Raw genomic sequence first — 25,022 nt, forward strand, 5'->3', positions numbered from 1 at the left:
CTAGGTTGCTTCCATGTCCTGGCTATTATAAACAGTGCTGCGATGAACATTGGGGTACACGTGTCTCTTTCCCTTGTGGTTTCCTCAGTGTGTATGCTCAGCAGTGGGATTGCTGGATCATAAGGCAGTTCTATTTCCAGTTTTTTAAGGAATCTCCACACTGTTCTCCATAGTGGCTGTACTAGTTTGCATTCCCACCAACAGTGCAAGAGGGTTCCCTTTTCTCCACACCCTCTCCAGCATTTATTGCTTGTAGACTTTTGGATCGCAGCCATTCTGACTGGCATGAAATGGTCCTCATAGTGGTTTTGATTTGCATTTCTCTGATAATGAGTGATGTTGAGCATCTTATTTAAAAAGAAAAATTAAAGGGGCATTTAAAAAAAATTAGATCTCAGTGAGTTGCCACCAAAGTAACCAATATGCCATGCCCAGAAATGAAGCAAGACCAGGAATCCCTGAACATAAGCAAGTGTCAATATCAGCTTTGGCCCTAACAGTTTCTGCTAAAATCTGGAGACCTTGATTTGGATTTTGGCAACTTCACAGGGTGTGGGAACAGGATATAGAGCCAAGGGCATGTTCAAGATAAGAAGTCCAACTAAAAGATCCCTACAAAAAGCCACTAATCCAAAAATATATAAACACAGCATAAGGGTGAAAATGAAATAAACCTTCCTCTGGTACAAAGAGGATGAATTCTTCCCTGGAAGTGCTCAGTCACTCAGTTGTGTCCAACTTTTTGCAGTCCCACGGACTGTAGCCTTCCAGGCCCCTCTGCCCATGGAATTGTCCAGGTAAGAATACTGGAGTGGGTTGCCATTTCCTTCTCCAGGGGATCTTTCTGACCCAGGGAACGAACCCAGGTCTCCTACATTGGCAGGCAGATTCTTTACCACTGAACCACCAAAGAAGCCCTAACATATAATAAAGTCAGCATTCAAATGAGCTTGGGTTTATAGTCATAGAAATTTGCACATTCCAAAACAAACAAACAAACAAAAACATGAGTTTAGAATTTTATTTGAATTACTCTCAGGTTGGTTGCACTCTCAGGAAAAAGAAAACAAATGCAATTCCTCTTTGTGCTTAGTCACTCAGTCATGTCTGACTCTTTGTGACCCCAAGGACTGTAGCCTGCCAGGCTTCTCTGTCTATGGGCTTTTTCTGGTGAGACTACTGGAGTGGGTTGTCATTCTCTCCTCCAGGAGATCTTCCCAACCTAGGGATTGAACCTGCATCTCCCGAGTCTGCTGCACTGCAGGTGGATTTCTGTCTTTCTTTTTTTTTTTTTTTTAACCACTGAGCCACCAGGGAAACCCAGTTCCTCTTAGGAAGTTTCAATAGTTTTTCACTAAGTTCCAGAGAAAACCAGCATTACATCCATTATCAAAAATCACAAAACACACAAGTAAACAAAGCATTATAAGTGAGAACCAGCATAAACAACAGACAGTAAAGGAAGACCTAGATGTTGGAAAGAACAGACACCAAAAAAACCCCTAAATTTATACATATAAGTGAAATAAACAGAAAGAAAGAAATAGAAGATTAGAAATAATAGCACAAATTGAATACTGTCCCTAGTAAATGTTTAAGCGTGCAGAGAATGTTCATAAAAATTAATAACATTATATACCATGAAATAGTCTTGTCAAATTCCAAAGCATCAGTATTATACTGACCACATTCACCATTCCCAATTCACTTAAGTTAGAAATGAACTTTAATATTATTTGGAAAACTCCATTCACTTGGAACAACTCTAAACAACTCATAGGTCAATGAAAAAACTGTAACAATATACAAAGTGTTTGTAACTAAACAAAAATAGAAAATGTATGTTGGTTAAGGAGTTCTTGAAGAAAAATTTATTCCCTTAAATGTTTTTCATCTGGACAAAAAAAAAAAAAAAAAAGGCTAAGAATAAATTTTAAAAATCTAACTTGAAAAGTTAGAAGTGTGCTGTGCTTAGTTGCTCAGTCGTGTCTGACTCTTTGCGACCCCATGGACTGCAGCCTTCCAGGCTCCTGTGTCCATGGGGATTCTCCAGGCAAGAATACTGGAGTGGGTTGCCATGCCCTCTTCCAGGGAATCTTCTCGAGCCAGAGATGCAACCCAGGTTTTCCCCATTGCAGTAGGATGATAAATCTAAAGGAAGTGTAGGTAAATAGTAAAAATAGAAAAGTTTAATTCATAAAAATAAAAGCAAAAGCAAATCTGTAATTAAAAGAGTAACCAAATCAAAAATTGAGTCTTTAAAGACATTAAAAAACTATTGGAGACACTCATCAAAGGAAAAAGAGAGAAAAAATTATTAAGAATTAAAAATAAATATAACTATTCACTACTATGAATCAATTTATGGCAATACATTAGAAAATATAGAGATAATGAATGAACTACCACAAAATACTACTCATCTAAACTGACTCAATAAAAAATGGAGAACCTGGATAACATGAAACATGGAAGCAACTGGGATACTCGTTCAAAATCTTACTGTAAGGAAAACAGCAGAACAAAGCAGCTTAACAGAAAGATTTTACTAAACAGTCAAAGAATGGTTAAGTTCAATTTTACATGAATTTTTCCAGAGAACTGAAAAACAAGTAATACTTTCCAACTCACTTTTTGAAGCTGGCACAACCTTGGTGCCAAAACAAGACATGGATGGAAGGCACATGATAGGAAAATTACAGACTGGCCACACTCATGAGCATAGTTTTGAAAATCCCTAAACCAAATTTTAGTCAACACAACCCAGTAGTATAACATATGAAAAGCATAGTCCATTATAACTAAGTTGAGTCTCTCCCAGGAATATGTTTGGTTTGATATTTTAAAAATTGATAGGAACAAGATAAAGATGCCACCTATCATCACTCTCAGTCTACTCAATGCAATGAAATGAGAAAAGAAATAAAGCACATAAACATTGCATAAGAAGGACAAAATAAACATTATTTGTATAATCACCAATAGATATGATTATCTATTTAGAAAACCCCCAAAGAATCCAAGGAGTATGTTTTTAATACTAAATTCATACATAGAAGCAATTTTGTATAATACCAAATATTAAAAAGTAAAGCTTGAGAAACATCATTCATGATAACATCAAAAACAAAAATTTAGGATGTATTGAATATAAATAAAGCTCTCTATGAATAAAATGATTAAATTCTAATAAAAATCATTTCAATTGAATAGAAAGAATAGAATAGAAAATCATACCATGTTCTTGGACAGGAAGAATCCATATTTTAGTGTCTTGAACTTTATCAGAGGGACTTGCAAGGATACTTCCTGGTGGTTTCATGTCAATGATAGTAACAGATAGGCAATTTCCACAACCAGTCTTTACAAAGGCAAGGTAACCAAGGATTCAGTTCCCCAGGCAAGCTCCTCGAGAATTTCTAAGAGAAATTTATAATGGGTGGTAAAGGGATTGATGAATACTAATAATAGTCTTAGGACCAACCACAGCTGTAGGGACTATACTTTGGCCCATTAACTCACCCATTGCTTAGTGCTTTATTGTTTTTCCCCCTTTCAGGGAACTGCATCTTGAACCTTGAAGAATCAGTGGCAGGACAGAGTGAAAGTATTGCGGGGCAAGAGTGGATCTGAGTGGTACAATGGCTGCTTTGTAGCAGATCCAAAAAGGACTCCACTTTATTCTCTCAACCTATCCTGGACAGCTCTTGTGCGAGATGATTACTTCCTGTGTGAGATGATTACTTCCTGTGTGTCTCTGCTTCCGGGCACCCTCAGCAATCCACACAAGGGACGGGACAAGCCATAAGAGGAGTTGATGGCCTAGGGTGATATGCAACCAATTTAGGACAGGAATTGGTGGATAAGTATTCTAAGTTCCACCTCCCTTAGTGGATAAATCTACTGTGTTCGTCATACTCTTTCAGAGCTGCCAGCAGGAATAAAGCCATAGTGATCACTTGTTCGTGAACACACATTTTATCGGCTTTTCTTCTTTCTGAGTCTTATGCTAAGTCACTTAAGTCGTGTCCGACTCTGTGCGACCCCATAGACGGCAGCCCAACAGGCTCCCTCGTCCCTGGGATTCTCCAGGCAAGAACACTGGAGTGGGTTGCCATTTCCTTCTCCAATGCATGAAAGTGAAAAGTGAAAGTGAAAGTGAAGTCGCTCAGTCGTGTCCGACTCTTAGCGATCCCATGGATTGCAGCCTACCAGGCTCCTCCTTCCATGGGATTTTCCAAGCAAGAGTACTGGAGTGGGGTGCCATTGCCTTCTCCGTTCTGAGTGTTACTTCCTCCTATTTTACAATGCTTCCCAGAATCTTTTCTTAGAAAAGCTGCTTATACCCAAATCTTTGCCTTAGGATCTACTTTGGGGAGAATTAAACTAAAAGCCCAAATTGTCCATCAACAGTAGAATGGGTAAATTGAGGTGTTGTCCTGAAATAGAATGCTATGCTGCAGAAGAAAATTAGCTAAACACATCACCACAATGTTAAGGGGAAGAAGCAAGTCACCAAAATACAGCTCTATTCTGTTTCGCATTTAAAAAGCAAACTAAAGATATACTTTAAAGATGCAAATAGGACAGCAACACTGAAAAGAAAAGCAGGAGAACCATTATCATAAAAGTCATTCTAATAATTGCCTCTGGGGTGTGTAACAGAAAGGGCATTTAAGGTACTGGCGATATTCTATTTCTTAACCTGGTTGTGTGTACGCCAGTTATTCTTTAAATTATACATATGCGTTTTATTTATACTTTGTATTTGATATACTTCATGACAAACAATTTTTAAGTGCTGTCACATTAGGTATGTGAAAGACAGAAGGAAGATTGCAATTAATCAAACAATTGATAACTACGTGCAAGCATTTTGCACTCAGATTGCTTAGCGAGTGTTTTCTTTTCATCCCATTTTAGTGAAATCAGAGCTTGAAATCATACAAGATGTGTTACATATGTGATTTATGCAAGAAAGACTTCAGAGACCTCCCATTTGCAAAACAATACCAAAAAGAAAGGCCTGGGTCCTCACATCAAAAAATTTATGTACAAAGGTGCTTTATAAGCTACATACTGTAGTATTTAAAATTTACTTTTTGTTAAAACTTTTAATTTATGTATATTTGTATGTATATAATCTATGTATGCATATATATATATAATTCTCTCTTTAATCCAATTTTATTTTCTTTCTAAAATTAACTGACCAACTACCAGCTCTGTTGACATCATACAGGAAGACATCTATTCTACTAAACATTAAAGAATAAACTCAATTTTTATAATTTGCATAAGGCTTTGTTTGAGAACTATTGGGAGGTGAGGATAGAATGGCACAGAGGTTATATATGTTTGAAAAGTAAGCTTGATCCTTAACATTCATTCCTGAGAAGATGTAAGGCTTAAATATTAAGGAAGATTATCTCCAATGTGAATGGATACAACATAAATAATCTTCAAAGTAGTTTTTACTCATTACTCACTCATACACTAACTTGAAAGCAACATGTCACTTTACAAAGCACTGAAGAAAATGTTAAATATATAAAAAGAGACATAGATACATAAACCTCATTTATAAATGTGTCTCCATTTGTGTAAATCTGCCTTTCAACAGTTACTGGAAAAATAGAAATTACATCTAGTCTTTTGGTCAGTTAGCAGGGAATTTTTGTTAATCTTTGGAATAATCAGAAGGTTTGAAGGATGTCTTAATCCTGCTCTGAGTGTGTCGAAGTAGACATCTTTGTTCATTCCACAAAACAAAGTAAGAGTGGTGATGTGCAGATTGGATTCTGACAATTCAATCCAGATGACTACTTTATTATGGAAAAAATTCCACATCCCTTATCTAATCCAGAGAGTATATTCATAGAGAAGACACTATAATACAGTTGTAAATATTAACATGAAAGGTTATAAGGAAAAAACATAGCTGTTAAAGGGCAGTGACTGAGTGAATTCATTTAGTGTTACATATCTGTCATGATATTGGTTATTAAGATTTTTTCAAAACTCATTTCAAAGGCTCTCATGTTAGCATTTCAAAGGTTGTGGATAATATTAAGGAGAAAAAGTTTCACTTCTTTTATATACAATAATAATAGAACTTGAAAACTAAATATGCAAAGACTTATAAAATAATGTGTACTGGGGAGTTCTGAATGTCCATTGTGCCCACAGATGTCTTAGAACATCAAACTTGGGCACGTTTCACAGTAGTTTTTCTTTCCTGAAGAAGTTATTTGCACTTGGGCAGTGACATGAGCTCTCTTTGTGACAAGGAGAGAAAAGCTGATCATCTCAAAAAAAAAAAAAGGGTAAAAATTTGTATCTCGAAATTTCACCAACCCTGGTTGCAAGTTATTAAATAAATAAAACACTGCATGTGTGTGTTTATTTGCTTTTTTTAAAAAAAAAAAATTCAAAACAGTCAAGACGTATTTCACCTCCAAGAAATATGTTCAAACTGTTTTGTTCTAAAGTTAAAATGTGTAGTGCTCCATTCAGAAAGTTCAGATTTTTTTTAAGTTCATTTAACTCTATCATCTTTCCAAATATCTGATGCTTCTCATCCTACTGCAATATAAAGTCAGAAACTACATTATGGAGATTTCCTCTTAGTCCTTTAATAACACAGTTGTATTAAAAGAATGTAGAGCCTTTATTAGAGAACTAGAATTCCCATCTCTGTGAATAGTTCCTGAAGCTGCACTTCCCAAAGTATATTTCATGAACTACTAGCTCTGAGCTTTGCAACAGACAAAGGGCTTCCATTGTCAGATTAGGTTGAAAAGCACTGGAATGCACTCTTATATCTATATAAGGGACACTGGTGTTTTGAAAGTTTTCTTTAGCAAACAAAACTGTTTAACTTATTTTTTAAACTACAATTTCCTAAAATTTTGAGCTTTTTCACATAATCCCAATTGACATCCTATGCTATAGTTAGACAAATGTTGTACTGTGTAATTTAACCAAAGAGGGTATTCTGGCTGGACTTTTAAAGAATATCCATTTCTATAAAATTCAAACCTTGATATATTTGCATTTACAATGAAAAAATACTTTCTGTATGATAATAACAGTCTAACATGTAACTAATTTCTCTTCAAGATCAGCACCAGTCTTTTCAGAGATTGTATTTGTTTGTTTGCTTGGCCTCACTAAAGTGATACAGAGACCAAAGAAATTTCAGGAGCACTGTCTCATATAATATTGGATACTTTGCAGATAATGATATCAAAAACGTAAGTTTTCAAAAGAGAGGGTCAGAGTAAGGGAAACCACTTGACTTCTGCTATTTTGGAGGAAAGAATTTGGAGGAGGATGAATAGATAGCTATAGTTTAAAAGCTGTTTTTGAGGCTTAAGGCATAGAGCAGAGTCACAGAATACTGGTCTGTGTTATTAGCCTAAGGCATCTTTGAGAAAAACTTGGGAAGACAAAAGTAGCTAGACATTATATCTACTTTCATTATATCTCTTCTAGACGTTATATCTACTTTCACTGGAACCCTCCTATTACCTTTTTAACTGTTGCTGCTGCTGCTGCTAAGTCACTTCAGTCGTGTCCAACTCTGTGCAACCCCATAGATGGGGGTCGGCTCCGCCAGGCTCCGCCATCCCTGGGATTCTCCAGGCAAGAACACTGGAGTGGGTTTCCATTTCCTTTTCCAATGCATGAAAGTGAAAAGTGAATGTGAAGTCGCTCAGTCGTGTCCAACTCTTCGTGACCCCATGGACCCCATTATATATATATAATTTGTTTATACTTTTGTTTGGCTGAGCCAGGTCTTAGTTGCTGCATTTCAGATCTTTGGTCTTCACGGCAATAGGCAGGATCTTTCATTGTGGCATATGACCTCTCAGCTGCGGCATGTGAGATTTAGTTAACTGACCAGGGATCAAACCTGGGTCCCCTGCGTTGGGAGAATTGAGTCTTAGCTGCTGCACCACCAGGGAACTCACTAATATTCCCTTCTAACTTACATGTTTGTTTGTTTTTTTTTAAATCAGCTCTACCTAAAATCATGGGCTTCCCTGATGGCTCAGTGGTGAAGAATCCACCTGCAATGCAGGAGACGCAAGTTCAATCCCTGGGTCAGGAAGATCCCCTAGAGAAGGAAATGGCAACCCACTTTAGTATTCTTGCCTGGGAAATCCCATGGACAGAGGAGTCTGACAGGCTATAGTCCATAGGGTCATGAAAGAGTCACTTAGCAACAAAACCACCTCCACCTAACATCACACATTGGTGATATAGTCACACAGTTTCAGCCTATTTTATTATTTCAACTATTTCATCTGTTAGTCCTCCAGTTGTAATTATTTTGCTGGATGTATCAATAATTCTTAATCCTTCTTTGTTCTTCTTTTTATTTCCTATATCCCATATTTGCTTCTACTGTATTATTCCATCTGCTTACATTTCTTTCTTTTTTTTTAAATTTATACTTATTTTAAATGAAACAAAGATGAATATTTTTAATGATAAAAGTATTTACATTTCTCTTTTATCAATATGTTGTTTAATGTTTTAAAGATTATTTTAAAATACATTGAGTGTATTACACTTTATTTCTTACTCCTTTCTGCTCTTGAAACTTATTAAATGCCAAACAGCTAATATAAGGGAAGAAGCTGTAAGGACTGTCTACACCCTGAGTAATGGAAGCTGGGTGGGTTTTGCCTCTAGTGTATTCTGCCTAGTCCATCCAACTTCCCTTAGAACATTCCAGTCCCCACCCTATTTCTTTTAGTGTTGAAGTCCTTGAATGTATAAATTGGATAATAATATTTACCTATAGAAGATCCATTTGAGCAGTGAAAAAAGTGCTATTTTTATAAGGTGATACATAACTAAACATTCATTTATCCAATCAATATTTATTCTAGTGAAAGGGGGAGTTGAGAGGGTCTATTTTCAGATCATTCTACATATTGATAATAAATAACAACTACACCTTTAACAATTTATACTTATTAAGTTTTTTCTTTATATTAGACACACATTTAGCATGTCCTAATTTCATCTTTAAAAATTCTATGAAGTTTTTTTTTTATTATTTCTTTGGTACTAAAATAGAACTTGAAGCAAAGAGAGAGCAAATAAATTTCTCAGGGTCATACAACTGGTTAACTCATCAGCAGGATTAATTTCAGCAAGTAAGCAGATTGTTGTAAATCATCAGTAAATTATTTTTAATTTAGGAGGGCACAATATGTCAAAACACAAAGCTTTAAATATACTTCTATCAGTCTGCTTCCAAAGATCTATCTGATTTGCCTTGTTATCAAAGCAATGTTAAAAAAGAATTATTTAAGTGTATAGTATTAGTCCTGTTATGTTTATGATTCTTAATTTCAAAGTTTTATCCTGCCACCTTTGGCCATTATACTAGTTGACCAAGGCTTCCAAACACAGACAACAGTCTAGGAAAGCAAATAGTTTTTATTTTTAGCTGAAGCATCAGCCTTAAATCACCATCTCATAAACTTTTCTATTGGACCAGAGTGGAAATATGTCAGCTCTATCTATATCTTTTGCTCTTCTTCATAGGTTTAGAGCCAATCCTATGAAGAATGGAGCCAATCTAAGACATCCATTCTTTATTCTAGAAATCCTCTTGGTTACCCTTGGATAAAAAAGATGGGGATGATCAACCTAGAAGATACTCCCAAGTGCAGTTACTTCTCCAGAGTCATGGGGTGGATGATTAAAAAAAAAGAGTATCCAATGCAGTTGCATTTATAATCCGCATATTTTGTACACTGGAATCTCTAACTCCAAAGGAAGGGCCCAGTTTGTATTCTTTTAAGGACTCTATGCTGTCCTAAACACATCTCACAGTGTTTTATATTTTAGGAATGTCACAGGGGTTTGAAGGACAGCTGTGAGCACATTATATTGTGTGACCTATTAGTATTTCCCCCCAATTTCCATCTCTTCTCATGGGAACCAGGTCAAATTTGGTTTGCAATGAAATAACTCAATTGAGATTTTTAGAATGGTAGTGGCTGCAATTTTTGCTGAATTACTCATATAAATAAGAAATCAGGGACTTCCTTGGTGCTTTATGGTTAAGACTCAGAGCTCACACTATAGGGGGAACAGGTTCAGGGAACTAAGAACTAAGATCCCACATACCATGCAGATGAAGCCAAAAAAAAAAAGAAAAGAAAATATACCAAACACATTAACTATGCTATATAACTATTTGAACATCAGCTTATTTTAAGAGCAAGTCATCAATATACTGTATACTTTGTTTCGATGCCCTTCTTGCCTTTTTTCACCTGGCTAACTCATATATCTCGATTTCAAGAGATCATCATCTCCTCTTAAGAGCATCACTATGAACAAACTATGAACAAAACTAGTGGAGGTGATGGAATTCCAGTTGAGCTATTTCAAATTCTAAAAGATGATGCTGTGAAAGTGCTGCACTCAAGATGCCAGCAAATTTGGAAAACTCAGCAGAGGCCACGGGACTGGAAACAGTCAGTTTTCATTCCAATCCCAAAGAAAGGTAAAGCCAAACAATGTTCAAACTACCACACAATTGCACTCATCTCACACACTAGCAAAGTAATGCTCAAAATTCTCCAAGCCAGGCTTCAACAGTATGTGAACCGAGAACTTCCAGATGTTCAAGCTGGATTTAGAAAAGGCAGAGGAACCAGAGATCAAATTGCGAATATCTGTTGGATCATCGAAAAAGCAAGAGAGTTCCAGAAAAACATCTGCTTTATTGACTACACCAAAGCCTTTGACTGTGTGGATCACCACAAACTGTGGAAAATTCTGAAAGAGATGGGAATACCAGACCACCTAACCTGCCTCCTGAGAAATCTGTATGCAGGTCAGGAAGCAACAGCTAGAACTGGACATGGAAAAATGGACTGTTCTCAAATTGGGAAAGGAGTATATAAAGGCAGTATATTGTCACCCTGCTTATTTAACTTCTATGCAGAGTACATCATGCTAAATGCTAGGCTGGATGAAGCACAATCTGGAACCAAGATTGCAGGTGGCTGAAGCTGCTAAGTCGCTTTAGTCGTGTCCGACCTGTGCGACCTCATAGACGGCAGCCCACCAGCCTCCCCCATCCCTGATAATCTCCAGGCAAGAATACTGGAGTGGGTTTCCATTTCCTTCTCCAATGCATGAAAGTGAAAAGTGAAAGTGAAGTTGCTCAGTCTTGTCCAACTCAGCGACCTCATGGACTGCAGCCTACCAGGCTCCTCTGTCCATGGGATTTTCCAGGCAAGAGATTGCAGGGAGAAATATCAATAACCTCAGATATGCAGATGACACCACCCTTATGACAGAAAGTGAAGAGGGACTAAAGAGCCTCATGATGAAGGTGAAAGAGGAGAGTGAAAAAGCTGGCTTAAAACTCAACATTAAAAAAAACTAAGGCCATGGAATCTGTTCCCATCACTTCATGGCAAATAGATGGGGAAACAATGGAAACAGTGAGAGACTTTATTTTGGGGTGGGGCAAAATCACTGCAGATGGTGACTGTGGCCATGAAATTAAAAGATGCTTGCTCTTTGGGAGAAAAGCTATGACCAACCTAAACAGCATATTTAATTTAAAAGTTTAAATTAAAAATTAAAAGTTTTTAAATTAAAAAGCAGAGATATTACTTTGCTAACAAAGGTCCATCTAGTCAAAGCTTTGGTTTTTCCAGTAGTCATGTATGGATGTGAGAGTTGGACCATAAAGAAACCTGAGCGCCAAAGAATAGATACTTTTGAACTGTGGTGTTGGAGAAGACTCTTGAGAGTCCCTTGGACTGCAAGGAGATCAAACCAGTCAATCCTAGAGGAAATCAGTCCTGAATATTCATTGGAAGGACTGATGCTGAAGCTAAAACTCCAATATGTTGGCCACCTGATGCAAAGAACTAACTCATTGGAAAAGACCCTGAGGCTGGGAAAGATGGAAGGCAAGATAAGAAGGGGACAAAAGAGGATGAGATGGTTGGATGGCATCACCGACTCGATGGACACAAGTTTGAGCAAGCTCCAGGGGTTGGTGAAGGATAGGGAAGCCTGGCGTGCTGCAGTCCATGGGGTGGCAAAGAATCGGACACGACTGAGTGACTGAACTCATCTCCTCTAGGAAGCCCCCCCTAGACCTCAGGTTGAGCCAGTTATCCCTATTCAATGCTTCCAAGCTATCTTAAACTTATTTCTGATCATGTTACCTATTTTCATTTAAAAATTCTTAAAACAAAGAGCCACGTAAAATAAACTATTGAACTTACCACAAAAATGCTATTGCGAATGCTATTTCATACATTACTTTATATTCTTTAGGTTTCCTGAGTAGCTCAAATGGAAAAGAATCTGCCCGCACTGTGGGAGACCTGGGTTTGATCACCAGTTTGGGAAGATCTCTGGGTCATGAAGATCCCCTGGAGAAAGCCATGGCAACCCACTCCAGTATTTCTGCCTGGAATTCCATGAACAGAGAAGCCTGGTGGGCTACAGTCCATCAGGTTGCAAGGAGTTGGACACGACTGAATGGCTTTCACTTTCTTTTTTCTTTTTATATCCTTTACATAAAATTTTTGTAAACTCATGATTCCTCCTTTCTGATAATGAGGATGATATAACTGATTATGTAAGCTCTTTTGTATGGAAAAGGTGAGATTCTGATAAATATTTAAAAAACAAAATGTAGATGAAGAAGGCAACCTTTTAGTAAATTCCCTCATCTATAGCAAAGATGAATAATTAAGTCAGTATCTCTGGTTTATTTCTCTTTTTAGTTTAGGTTCTTTGTTTTTTTTTGAAGTCAACTGCAATGGCACCCTACTCCAGTACTCTTGCCTGGAAAATTCCATGGACGGAGGAGCCTGGTAGGCTTCAGTCCATGGGGTCGCTAGGAGTCGGACACAACTGAGCGACTTCACTTTCACTTTTCACTTTCATGCATTGGAGAAGGAAATGGCAACCCACTCCAGTGTTCTTGCCTGGAGAATCCCAGGGACGGGGGAGCCTGGTGGGCTGCCGTCTATGGGGTCGCACAGAGTCAGACACGACTGAAGTGACTTAGCAGCAGCAGCATCAGTTTAGACCTGTTTAAATATTCCTAGTGAATCTGGTTTATTAAACCTGAAATTGTATTCCAAGGGCTTAATTAAATAGATCTGGGTTCTGGAAGCAACGCTTCATGGTTATCTTCCTTCCAAGTTGTTTGCACTAATCTTTTTTTTCCCCCCTCAAACACTACATGCAAGTTTCCTTTTGCTGACCTTCCCAGCAAACACATAAATGCATTCTTCATATTTTGCAACTGCATCCCTGAGATGCAGGGGGTGGGGCAGGGAGTTGTTGGTGTTTCTGCTGTGTTTAAATTACTCCTAAGCATGTCACTGATTTTTTGTGATTTCCCATTATTTTGCTTCTCAATTTTTTAAAAAATCAGTACTTAATTTGCTGTAAGTCCTTTCGAGTGTATGAATAGCATTTATCAACATAGCTGTGTGATGATAAAATTCAAGCTTTGAAATTTAGAAGCAGAGATCTGAAGATCTCTATTATATGCAGATCCAAAGATCCATTTTTGGGTACTGCAAAAAATGTTGTTAGTTTTTGATCTTTGTCATACTTCACAGATGTTATATCTTGAAATATACAGGCAACTGTAAATGAGGAATAATGTGAAAGCATTTCAAAGAAATGAACATGCATTTTAGAACTAAACCTAGTGATGGATAGATTGCCTGGTAGGGGAAAGAATACAAATATATTCTGCGAAGAGAACACATTCTTCAGGAAGTCATCCCTCACTCACTCAAAACATTGTTGGCAGTGAATACCATTTTCCGTTGTGATTAGGTGGTGTTCTCATGAACACTATCAAATCAGATCAAGAATTCTCTTGGAAGTGCCTGAGAGATATATTCATTCATTCAAATACGTGTTTATTGGGACTTCCCTTGTGGTCCAGTGGTTGGGAATCTGCCTCCCAGCACAGGGTACATGGGCTAGATTCCTGGTCCAGGAAGATTCCACGTGCCCTGGAGCAACTAAACCGATCCACCACAACTACTGAGCCTGTGTACCCTAGAGCCTGTGCTCTGCAATAGGAGAAGCCGCCACAGTGAGAATCCTGTGCACCGCACCTAGGGAGTAGCCCCTGCTCACCGCCGGGGCTCAGCAGTGAAGAACCAGTGCAACCAAAAATGAATAAAGAAATTCAAAGGAAAAAATATATATTATCGAACTGCCCACGTTTTGCCAAGCTCTCTTGTAGATGCTTGGAACACATCATTTGGCACAACTAACAAGGATTCCTAGTTAGAGGTGACAGATAATAACAATTGATGGAATAAGTAAGTAAAGTATATGACAACAGGCGATGATAAGTAGAATGAAATAAATTAGAAGAGGATAAGGGAGATAGAAGTTCAGGGCTGTATGCAGAATTTATATGAAACGTCTTGAGAAGGAGACATGTGGGCAAAGGTTTGAAGGAGGTGTAAGAACATTAATATTAGGATAGAAAGTTGCTAGTAAAGATGTGTCAAAATCATCATGTTATGACAAGAGAAAAAAAAAGCAAAAAACCAAAAAACTTCAAGTCATTCTGACTCAATTTTACCTTCAGTTCTGAATGTTTCAAAGTAATGGCAGCCCTAAGTGAAGACAAGTAGGTTTTTGATTAGTTTTCGGCTCCAAACACAACCTTCATTTAAGGTCAAGGAGAGGCGGTTGTCTCATACACCCCCTTTAGTTATTACGAGCTGGAGCAAAAATGCAGTAGATGACCTTGGGCGTATAGACAACTCACATCACATAAATGTGATATACATTAGATATCCAACATTAGATGCTCAAAGCAGGTACCAAAGCCTGACAGTTCATACAACACTTTCCAGGAGATTCAATAACAATACATCAAGATGCAATCTCCTCCAGGACAAATTCATCCTTCCCAAGATGCCAGAAATCTTTTATCTGCTTCCCAGTGCCTGAAGTAATATATCAAAGAGTCATGAAAATGCCATGAATGTGAAAGTAATTTTAATGAATCAAAGGCAGAAGGCAACATGTTCACAGATGTGTAGTTTAGGAAATGTGATCAAGCTGAGACGATTCAGCTTACTCAATGGGGAGGTGACAGTTGATAAAGTAAATCACAGTTAAAGAGATCATATCATCTGAAAGTATGAGATTAACAGATTCAAACACAGAGACTTTTTGAAATGTGTTTCAGATAGTTCTTGATGTTGTGTAATGTGTCCCCAAGGTCAACTAGATGCCGGGGTCTTCAATTACTGACAAAATTTCAGCAATGTTCAGTCTTCTGTTCTTCTTTGGTCTGACTTAGACTGTATGTCCCTTTATTCTTTTAATGAACTAGATAGAAAACTACTATTTTTAGAACATGTGTAACATGTCAGGCACCATACCAGATGTTTTTACATGTATCATCTCATTTAATTCTCACATTCTGATGTGTATGTGTGTGGTTATGTAGGAAGATGGGGAAGCAGAGGGAAGAGTGGCTACATTTTATAGGAGCTCAAAGCTGTTAGATGACTGCTCTAAATTCACTAAGAAATATTAAAGCCTGGATTCTGCTCAGGATTTCTAGTTCTGTTAAGCCATATGCTACTCAGCAGGGCCATTATAATAATTACTATTTCCATAGCATCTTACTGTTTTATTACATTCATATTTTGATTATATATCATGATCCTAAGATCATCCTTGGAGAAGGCAATGGCACCCCACTCCAGTACTCTTGCCTGGAAAATCCCATGGATGGAGGAGCCTGGAAGGCTGCAGTCCATGGGGTCGCTAGGAGTCAGACACGACTGCACGACTGAGTGACTTCACTTTCACTTTTCACTTTCATGCATTGGAGAAGGAAAGGGCAACCCACTCCAGTGTTCTTGCCTGGAGAATCCCAGGGACAGGGGAGCCTGGTGGCTGCCGTCTCTGGGGTCGCACAGAGTCGGACACGACTGCAGCAACTTAGCAGCAGCAGCAGCAAGATCATCCTAGTTAAAGTTGGTTTTCTTCAGTTATCAAAATGCACTAAAGCCACATGTCTATCTTTTCAGTATAAGCTTTCATAAACTACATTTTACATGACAAACTCTTTGCATTTGCCTCTATCTCATGATGAGGAAAGAGACTGCATTTTCAGTAAATACAATAAATACAAAGTATAGCAAATTACTTAACTTCTCTAAGAGTGTTTCCTCAACTATAAAATGAGGATAATAATCTCTACCTACTTAACTATTCACAGGATTGTTGTAAGGTGTGATAACACTGTATATATGAAAGAGCTTTAAAAATTACTTGTAGTAATGCTTCATATCAATGATTATTATTAAAGATCATTTTAGATATCTTTATAATACACTTTCTTCTTGATTTTCATTGCTTTTCAACTTACATAAATATATGTTCAATATCAAAATTTTATAATGTATCAAAATATATACAGTAGGAAGTTAAAATTCCATTTCACACTTACCTTTCTCAATCTGACTAATTTTCCTTTCCAAGAAGTGACAATGATATTAGCAATACTTGTTCGTGCAAATCTTTGAATATTCATTTATATTCATGAATTTAAATGCATTCATTTTTTCTAAACACATAATAATCAAAAATATTTTACTTGACAATTTTTTGTTTATTTTTGTTAACAACATGTCTTTGGATAGTTGTGTGGTAATGTAGTGTTTTATAATGGATAATTAAGGTATTTTTATTGCGTGCTCGTGTGTCTGTAATGTCCTCCTGCCTTCAGTCTTTCTTAGCAGGAGGACAGTATAATGTTTGTGTGTCTATAATGAGCACTCTTTAACACACACACATATATCTTCCTGTACTAGTAAGTATATTTAACTAAGTTAAACTCCTGTAAGTGGAGTGTCTGGTCAAAGAGCATATTAATTTCAATAGTATGGTCAAAAAAATCTCCCAATCAGGCTGTGCTATATTATACATTCTCTGACAGTATATAAGCATCTGATAGTATACAAGCATCTTTTTTTGGATATTTGCAAACATTCAGTTCAGTTCAGTTCAGTTCAGTTGCTCAGTCATGTCCGACACTTTGCGACCCCATGAATCGCGGCACGCCGGGCCTCCCTGTCCATCACCAACTCCCGGAGTTCACTCAGACTCACGTCCATTGAGTCAGTGATGCCATCCAGCCATCTCATCCTCTGTTTTCCCCTTCTCTTCCTGCCCCCAATCCCTCCCAGCATCAGAGTCTTTTCCAATGAGTCAACTCTTCACATGAGGTGGCCAAAGTACTGGAGTTTCAGCTTTAGCATCATTCCTTCCAAAGAAATCCCAGGGCTGATCTCCTTCAGAATGGACTGGTTGGATCTCCTTGCAGTCCAAGGGACTCTCAAGAGTTCTCCAACACCACAGTTCAAAAGCATCAATTCTTATTATCAATAAGTTCATTTTTGCCTATTCAATGAGTGAAAAAGTCGTTGCTACTTTCGTTGTCATTTACCCTATTATCCATGAGGTGTTGCATATTTCAATGTATATGCTTCTGCGGCTGCTGCTGCTGCTAAGTTGCTTCAGTAGTGTCTGACTCTGTGAGACCCCATATACGGCAACCCACCAGGCTCCTCTGTCCTTGGGATTCTCCAGGCAAGAATATTGGAGTGGGTTGACAGTTCCTTCTCCAATGCATGCATGCATGCATGCTAAGTCGCTTCAGTCGCGTCTAACTCTGTGCGACCCCATGGACAGCAGCCCACCAGGCTCCTCCGTCCACAGGATTCTCCAGGCAAGATATGTTATTGGCTAATTGTACTTTTTTCATCAAATATGCTTTTTTGTTCTCTGTCCATTTTCCTGCTGAATTGTTGCCTTTCCCATAATTTATAGACACTCCATATATTATTACCATATTTCTCCTTTTTATTTTATACATAGCAAATATCTTATTCCAGATCGTCACTTTTATTTTTGTTTACAGTATCACTCACCAGAAAGAAGTTTCATATGTTTACATATTTAAATCTGTTAGTCTTTCCATTTTTGGTTTCTGTTTTTCTGTCTCGCTTAAGGTCTTTCCTACCAAAAATTCTAAAAACAGTCTTTTGTATTTTCTTCTAGTACTACTGTTTTTACTGTTCTTTGTAAGAAGATATATAGCTAGTTTCTACCTCAAATCATATATAAAAAGAGAGTTTTGATTGATTAAATATATATGTATCTATCTATTATCTATCTTTTGAATGTTTCCCACAACGGATAACCAATTGTATTAGCACCATTTTTTGAAAAGCCATTCATTCTCCACTGACTTGAAATCACTTTTACCATATAATTAATCCTCACACCTACATAAGTTTGGTTTTGGATGGCACTCTAGTCTTCATCGTACTTTGCAATATCTTCTTGTCTAGCTCTAATCCATAAGACTATATATATGTATATTTGTGTTCAGTCTCTCAAGTAGTGTCTGACTCTTCGCAACCCTGTGGACTGCAGCACACCAGGCCTCCCTGTCCCCCACCATCTCCAGGAGTTTGCCCAAGTTCATGTCCATTGCATCAGTAATGAAATGCATGTATATTATGTAATTGTAAAAAAGGGGTATTTATACTTTGGCCACCTGATGTGAAGAGCCAACTCATTGGAAAAGACCCTGACGCTGGGAAAGACTGAAGGCAGGAGAAGAAGGGGGTGACAGAGAATGAGATGATGGTTGGATGGCATCACGAAATCAATGGACATGAGTTTGAGCAAACTCCAGGAGATGGTGAAGGACAGGGAAGCCTCGCATGCTGCAGTCCATGGGGTCAAAGTGTCAGAAGTGACTTAGCAACTGAACAAATATTCTTTCTCTTAATACCATAAACATATTTTCATGGTTCTAAGTAGTTTTTCTTAATTATTATTATTATTAAATATTTATTTGGCTGCACTGAGTCTTAACTGTGGCATGTGGAATCTAGTTCCATGAGCAGGGATCGATCTCAGGCCCTTTGCATTGGGAGTGTGGAGTCTCAGCCACTGGACCATCAGGGAAGTCCCTCTTAATTATTGCTTGAGTGGCTATAATCTACTATTTAGATGTACTGTACCTTATTTCTCCCCTATTCTTGGACACTTCTATTGTTTCTTTCTAAAGATATTGCTGCAATGAACAGTTTCATTCTCTCTCCCTCCCTCCCTCCCTCCCTCCCCCTCTCTCATTTAATTGGCAAATCCTTAGTAGTAGAATTACTGCATAAATTGGTGTGAATATCTTTATGGATTTTGCCACGTCTTGCCATATTACTAACAGGATTTCTTCAGTTTTCAGTGTTCTCAGTCATATATGAATTTACTTATTTCACTGCAGTCTTCTCAGTATTAAGTCTTACTTCTCAAAAATGTTGAATAATTTAGTAAAATATTACCTCAAGTTGCCCTGTGGATAAGGCAATGGCAACCCACTCCAGTACTCTTGCCTGGAAAATCCCATGGACGGAGGAGTCTGGTGGGCTGCAGCCCATGGGGTCACAAAGAGTTGGAAACGACTGAGTGACTTCACTTTCACTTTTCACTTTCATGCATTAGAGAAGGAAATGGCAACCCACTCCAGTGTTCTTGCCTGGAGAATGTCAGAGACAGGGGAGCCTGGTGGGCTGCTGTCTATGGGGTTGCACAGAGTCAGACACAACTGAAGCAACTTAACAGCAGCAGCAGCAAGTTGCCCTGATAATCCTACATGAAGCTAGTTATCTGTCCCAGTGTTCTGAATGCATCTTGTTTATTATATATCACAACTATATAATAATTGCTCTTTAAATAATAACAATAAAAACTTAATCTGTATTGTGAGCTTGAAAATGACATACAATCTTTGATTCCTTCATGCTTCTATTTGTTAACTCACCATAATAGACAACATATTGTGGACTATGGAATAATTGAGTGCAGTTTTAGACATTTATCTTTCTGGCACTCTGTGGCTATGGAGCAAAATAATCCCCAAATTAAATGACATAATGACCTTTTGTTATGATCACATATTTTCCATATTTTCAACAGGGCACAGATGGCATAACTTTTTTCTCTTTCACTATAACTGAATAACTCAAAGGCTAACAGAGACTTAATGGCTGGGGGCTGGAATCAGTTGAATGCTTATTCACTCACATATCTTGCAGTTGATGCAAGATCCTGGCTAGAACTTTAGCCATCAATGTTGGCTAACAGCTGGAGCATCTCCATGTGACTTCCCCAACTGGTTCGGTTTCAAGGGCAAGTATCTTGAGAGCGAAAGTCAGGTGGAAACCATATTTTTCATGACTTAGCTCAGATGTCACAAAACGTCACTTATTTTGGTAGTCATAATCTCATCTAGATTTAAAAGGAGAGAATGTAGCCTGCCTCTCTTGATGGAGAAGTATTAACATCACATTGTAAGAAGGGGGAGGAGTGGGATAGGTTTATTTCTGCCACAATATTTGGAAAATATGATCTGCCATATTTGTCATTGCATTTCAACTTTTTGCTATTCTTTTTGACTGATTTTGCAAAATATTTACATTTATGGATACACTTATCTTTTATTTTTTAATTGAAGTATAGTTTACTGACCGTGCTGTACCAACCTCTGCTATCCAGAACTACTTGTCTTGAAAGACACAGATACACATTTTACATTTGCACTGCAGTTCTGTTGACACCATGTACAGTGTTTTCTGAGCTATTTATTCTACTGCCTTTTATTCTTTACTCAAAATAATATTTAACAACTTTCAGATGTTACTGTGGTTTCTGCTCTATCGTAGGGAGCTCTCTTTTGTTGTTCACTTAGCTTACAAGGAGAGCTGGTCATAATTTTAGCTCTATGTCAATTTATGGTTAGTGTCAAACTGGCCAAATACTCAAGTAAGGGGAAGAAATCAGATTGGAGGATTGATAACAAGGAAACCTAGGAAGAAATTGTAGATTGACATCTTGGAATGGGTCCAGAGTGTGAAAATTTTTATTCTATGCAAATGCCCACCAAGAAGAACCTACTATGGAAGAGACCCTAATGATCTAATGACAAGATGACCTATTTTTAAAATGTATTCATTTTTAATTGAAGGATAATTGCTTTACAGTGTTGTGTTGGTTTCTGCCACACATTAACATGAATCAGCCGTAGGAATACATATGTTCCCTCCCTCTTGAACCTTCCATTGCACCCCTCTAGGTTGTCACAGAGCACCTGGTTGATTTCCGTGCATCACAAAGCATATTCCCACCGGCTATCTATTTTGCATATGATGACGTATGTTTCCAAGCTACTCTCTCAATTTGTCCCACTGTCTCCTTCCCCACTGTGTCCACAAGTCTGTTCTCCATGCCGGTGTCTCCACCGCTGCCCTACAAATATGTTCATCAGTACCATTTTTCTAGATTCCATATACATGTGTGTTAATATATGATATTTGTTTTTCTCTTTTTGACTTACTTCACTCTGTATAACAGACTCTAGATTCATCCACCTCACTAGAAGTGACTCAAATTCATTCATTTTTATGGCTGTGTAATATTCCATTGTATATAGTGAAGGACAGGGAAGCCTGGCATGCTGCAGTCCATGGGGTCGCAAAGAGTCAGACACAGCTTAGTGACTAAAGAACAACAATATATGTACCACAACTTCTTTATCCATTCATCTGTCGATGGACATCTAGGTTTCTCCCATGTCCTGGTTATTGTAAATAGTGCTGCAATGAACACTGGGGTACAAACTATGATTTTCTCAGGGTGTATGCCCAGTAATGAGATTGCTGGGTCATATGGTAGGATTCCTAGTTTTTAAAGAAATCTCCATACTGTTCTTCATAGGGGCTGTATAAATTTACATCCCCACCAAAAGTGCAAGAAGGTTCCCTTTACTCCACACCCTCTCCAGCATTTATCGTTTGTAGATTTTCTGATGATGGCTATTCTGATCCACGTGAGGTGATGCCTCATTGTAGTTTTGATTTGCATTTCTCTAATAATAAGGGATGCTGAGCATTTTTTCATGTGTTTATTAGCCATCTGTATGTCTTCTTTGGAGAAATGTCTGTTTAGGTCTACAAGATGACCGACTTTGTGGCTATCAGTGAGAACTTTCTTTTCTTAGCAAATTTACTTGTTCAATGAGTTTATAAACAAATACAGCAGGAATCTAAGTTGAAGATGGACTGAACAATATGGACTTTATTTTTGAACAAAGCTTACCTAGTGACCTCTACTGCGGAGTGCCTAACCAGCTAATAGCAAAGATTAATGTTGAGTTTTCAATATGGTATATCATACCTGTAAGGGAGCAACTGGTCACCTAGTATAAACTGTCTACATTACTCATAGCCATTATGAAGTGGCAACAATTTGTCTTCAGAAGAACAGATATTAACACTTAGTCTGCCTAGTTGTTGTTATTATTTAGTTGCTAAGTTGAGTCCAACTATTTTGCCATCCCATGGACTCTTTTGTGACCCCATGGACTGTAGCCTGCCAGGCTCCCCTGTCCATGGATTTCCCAGGCAAGAATACTGGAGTGGGTTTCCAGTTCCTCCTCCAAGGGATTTTCCCAACCCAGGGATCGAACCTCCATCTCCTGCATTGGCAGGTGGATTCATTACCATTGTGCCACCTGGGAAGCCCAATCTGTTTAATCTGGATGCTTAATTTTATTTTCTCTGTCTGTCATGCTTTTGCCCAGCACCAACTTCCTCAGAATTAACAAATGCTTTATTCGCTACCATCCCACATAACACTGCATTTGAATAATGGACTCATTTTACAGTTAAAGTGGGACAATGTGTAATTTCCATTAGATTCATGGGTATGACCATGTCCTGTCATCCAGAATAAGCTGGTATTATTATTATAGAATTGGAGAAGACAATGGCACCCCACTCCAGTACTCTTGCCTGGAAAATCCCATGGACGGAGGAGCCTGGTAGGCTGCAGTCCATGGGGTCGCTAAGAGTCGGACACGACTAAGCGACTTCACTTTCACTTTTCTCTTTCATGCACTGGAGAAGGAAATGGCAACCCACTCCAGTATTCTTGCCTGGAGAATCCCAGGGACGACGGAGCCTGGTGGCCTGCCGTCTATGGGGTCGCACAGAGTCGGACATGACTGAAGCGACTTAGCATAGCATAGCATAGCATTATTATAGAATAGTGAATACATAGTGAAGACTCAGTTATGACACTGTCCAGGGAACTATAAGATTGATGTTCTTTCATATAGAATACAACACATCCTCTGAGACAGCTTCCAATATATGGCGCACTTTCCCTCATTGACATACATGGGTGTGTAACTCAAGGCATAGAAGTGAGAGTGGCTTCACTCGCTGTCATACCTATCTATTTGAATAATGTTTGCTTCCATCTCCTTTTTGTGCTTAGGTGGCCTAGAGGTATTAACACTCAAGAGATGAACAATTTCACAGGGGCCATAACAATGGTCTCACCAAAGTGGAAGTTAAGACTGCTCTCAGACCATTTTAATTATCCCCAATATCCATTTCCTGACTCTTGCGCAATTAAATTTTTAAAAAAAAATTTGGACCAATGGACACTAAATGGACAGAATTCTAAGATCAACTACAAGATTCTTAACACTGGTGTACAGATCTTGTAAACTCCCTCGCCCGGAGTATGGCCAGATTTGTGAATGTTGTGAGATTTCACTCCTGTGAAAGATGGCATTACATGGCAAAAGTACATGTATTTTGCAATAATCTTAATTAGCTGGTAAGCAGATTGTCCCAGTCAAGCCTTCAGGTGAGAAGAAAATCTGGTTAACATTTTGATTTCAATTTAGTGAGATCCTGAGCAGAATACCCAGTGAAATCTTGCCAAGACTCCTGATCCATAAAAACTGTGAAAGTGTCAGTCACTAGTGTCCTATTCTTTGCAACCCCACGGACTGTAGCCCGCTAGGCTCCTGTGTCCATGGGATTCTCCAGGCAAGAATATTGGAGTGGATAGCCAATGCCTTCTCCAGGGGATCTTTCCAACCCAGGGCTCAAACCCACATCTCCTGCATTGACAGGGGGATTCTATACCTCTGTGCCACTGGGGAAGCCACTGAGACTAGGTCCCACTTTCTTCATAGGTTTAATGTCAAGAAATTCCAATTTGTCTTTGGCATTTATGAACATTGCTTTGGAGTCTCTGGATTGTTTTATTTCTCTGCAAAGCAGTCATGCTTCTTCTTCTTCTTTTTTTTTTTTTTAAAGCAAGAAATTAACTTTGAAACAAACTGGAAATTTTGTTTTGCTTGTAGTAACAACTCGGGTCTTGCTCAGTTCTTTTACCTGGAAGAGTAGTAGGATATTCTATTTTTGGTTCTTTTATCTGAGCTACTTACATTCTGCCTTTATGTTATTCAAATCAAAATAGGGTTTTTTGGTGTTAAATTTTTTTTTAATTGAATGAAAGACTCTACATTCTACAGTGCTTCACACTTTTCAGAAATTTACACAATTTCATATAATCTCATAACTGCCCCCCCCGCCTTTTCCCCTACCCCATTCCCTCTCTTCACTGATAACCAACCTTGTTTGTTCTCTGAGTCTGTTAGTCTGCTTTTATTGCCTTATTCACTAGTTATATTTCACATAAAAGTGATATCATACAGTGCTTATCTTTCTCTGTCTTATTTCACTTAGCATAAGGTTCTCCAAGTCCACTCATGTTGCGGCAAATTGCAAAATCTCATCTTTTTCACAGGTGAGTAGTATTCTGTATCTCATATTCTTTATTCATATCTGATTATGGACTCTTAGGTTGCTTCTGTATCTTGGTAATTATAAGTAATGCTACTGTGAACACTGCGGTGCATGTATCTTTTTGAATTACTGTTTTTGTTTCTTTTGGCTATACATCCAGGAGTGAAACTGCATGTCTGTATTTGTATAGCGTTCCCCTCTCTGGTTCTCTCTTTTGGAATTCCTGTCTCATTCTCTAGCTACCCTGGGCTTCTCAGGCCAGAAAGATAGTGGACT

At 38.1% G+C, this 25,022-nt stretch overlaps 1 long non-coding RNA gene across 1 annotated transcript; it reads right to left on the minus strand.

Annotated features, from left to right (window-relative positions):
* Positions 1 to 1,045: 1,045 nt before the first annotated feature.
* On the minus strand, positions 1,046 to 3,712 carry LOC129628314 (uncharacterized). The gene is made up of 3 exons (XR_008702771.1): positions 3,523 to 3,712; positions 3,238 to 3,419; positions 1,046 to 2,151 (listed from the first exon to the last, which is right to left on the minus strand). It is a non-coding gene; the product is annotated as an uncharacterized LOC129628314 (long non-coding RNA).
* Positions 3,713 to 25,022: the final 21,310 nt, after the last annotated feature.

The sequence above is a fragment of the Bubalus kerabau genome, chromosome 15 (assembly GCF_029407905.1).
Source record: "Bubalus kerabau isolate K-KA32 ecotype Philippines breed swamp buffalo chromosome 15, PCC_UOA_SB_1v2, whole genome shotgun sequence".
Classification (NCBI taxonomy): Eukaryota; Metazoa; Chordata; class Mammalia; order Artiodactyla; family Bovidae; genus Bubalus; species Bubalus kerabau.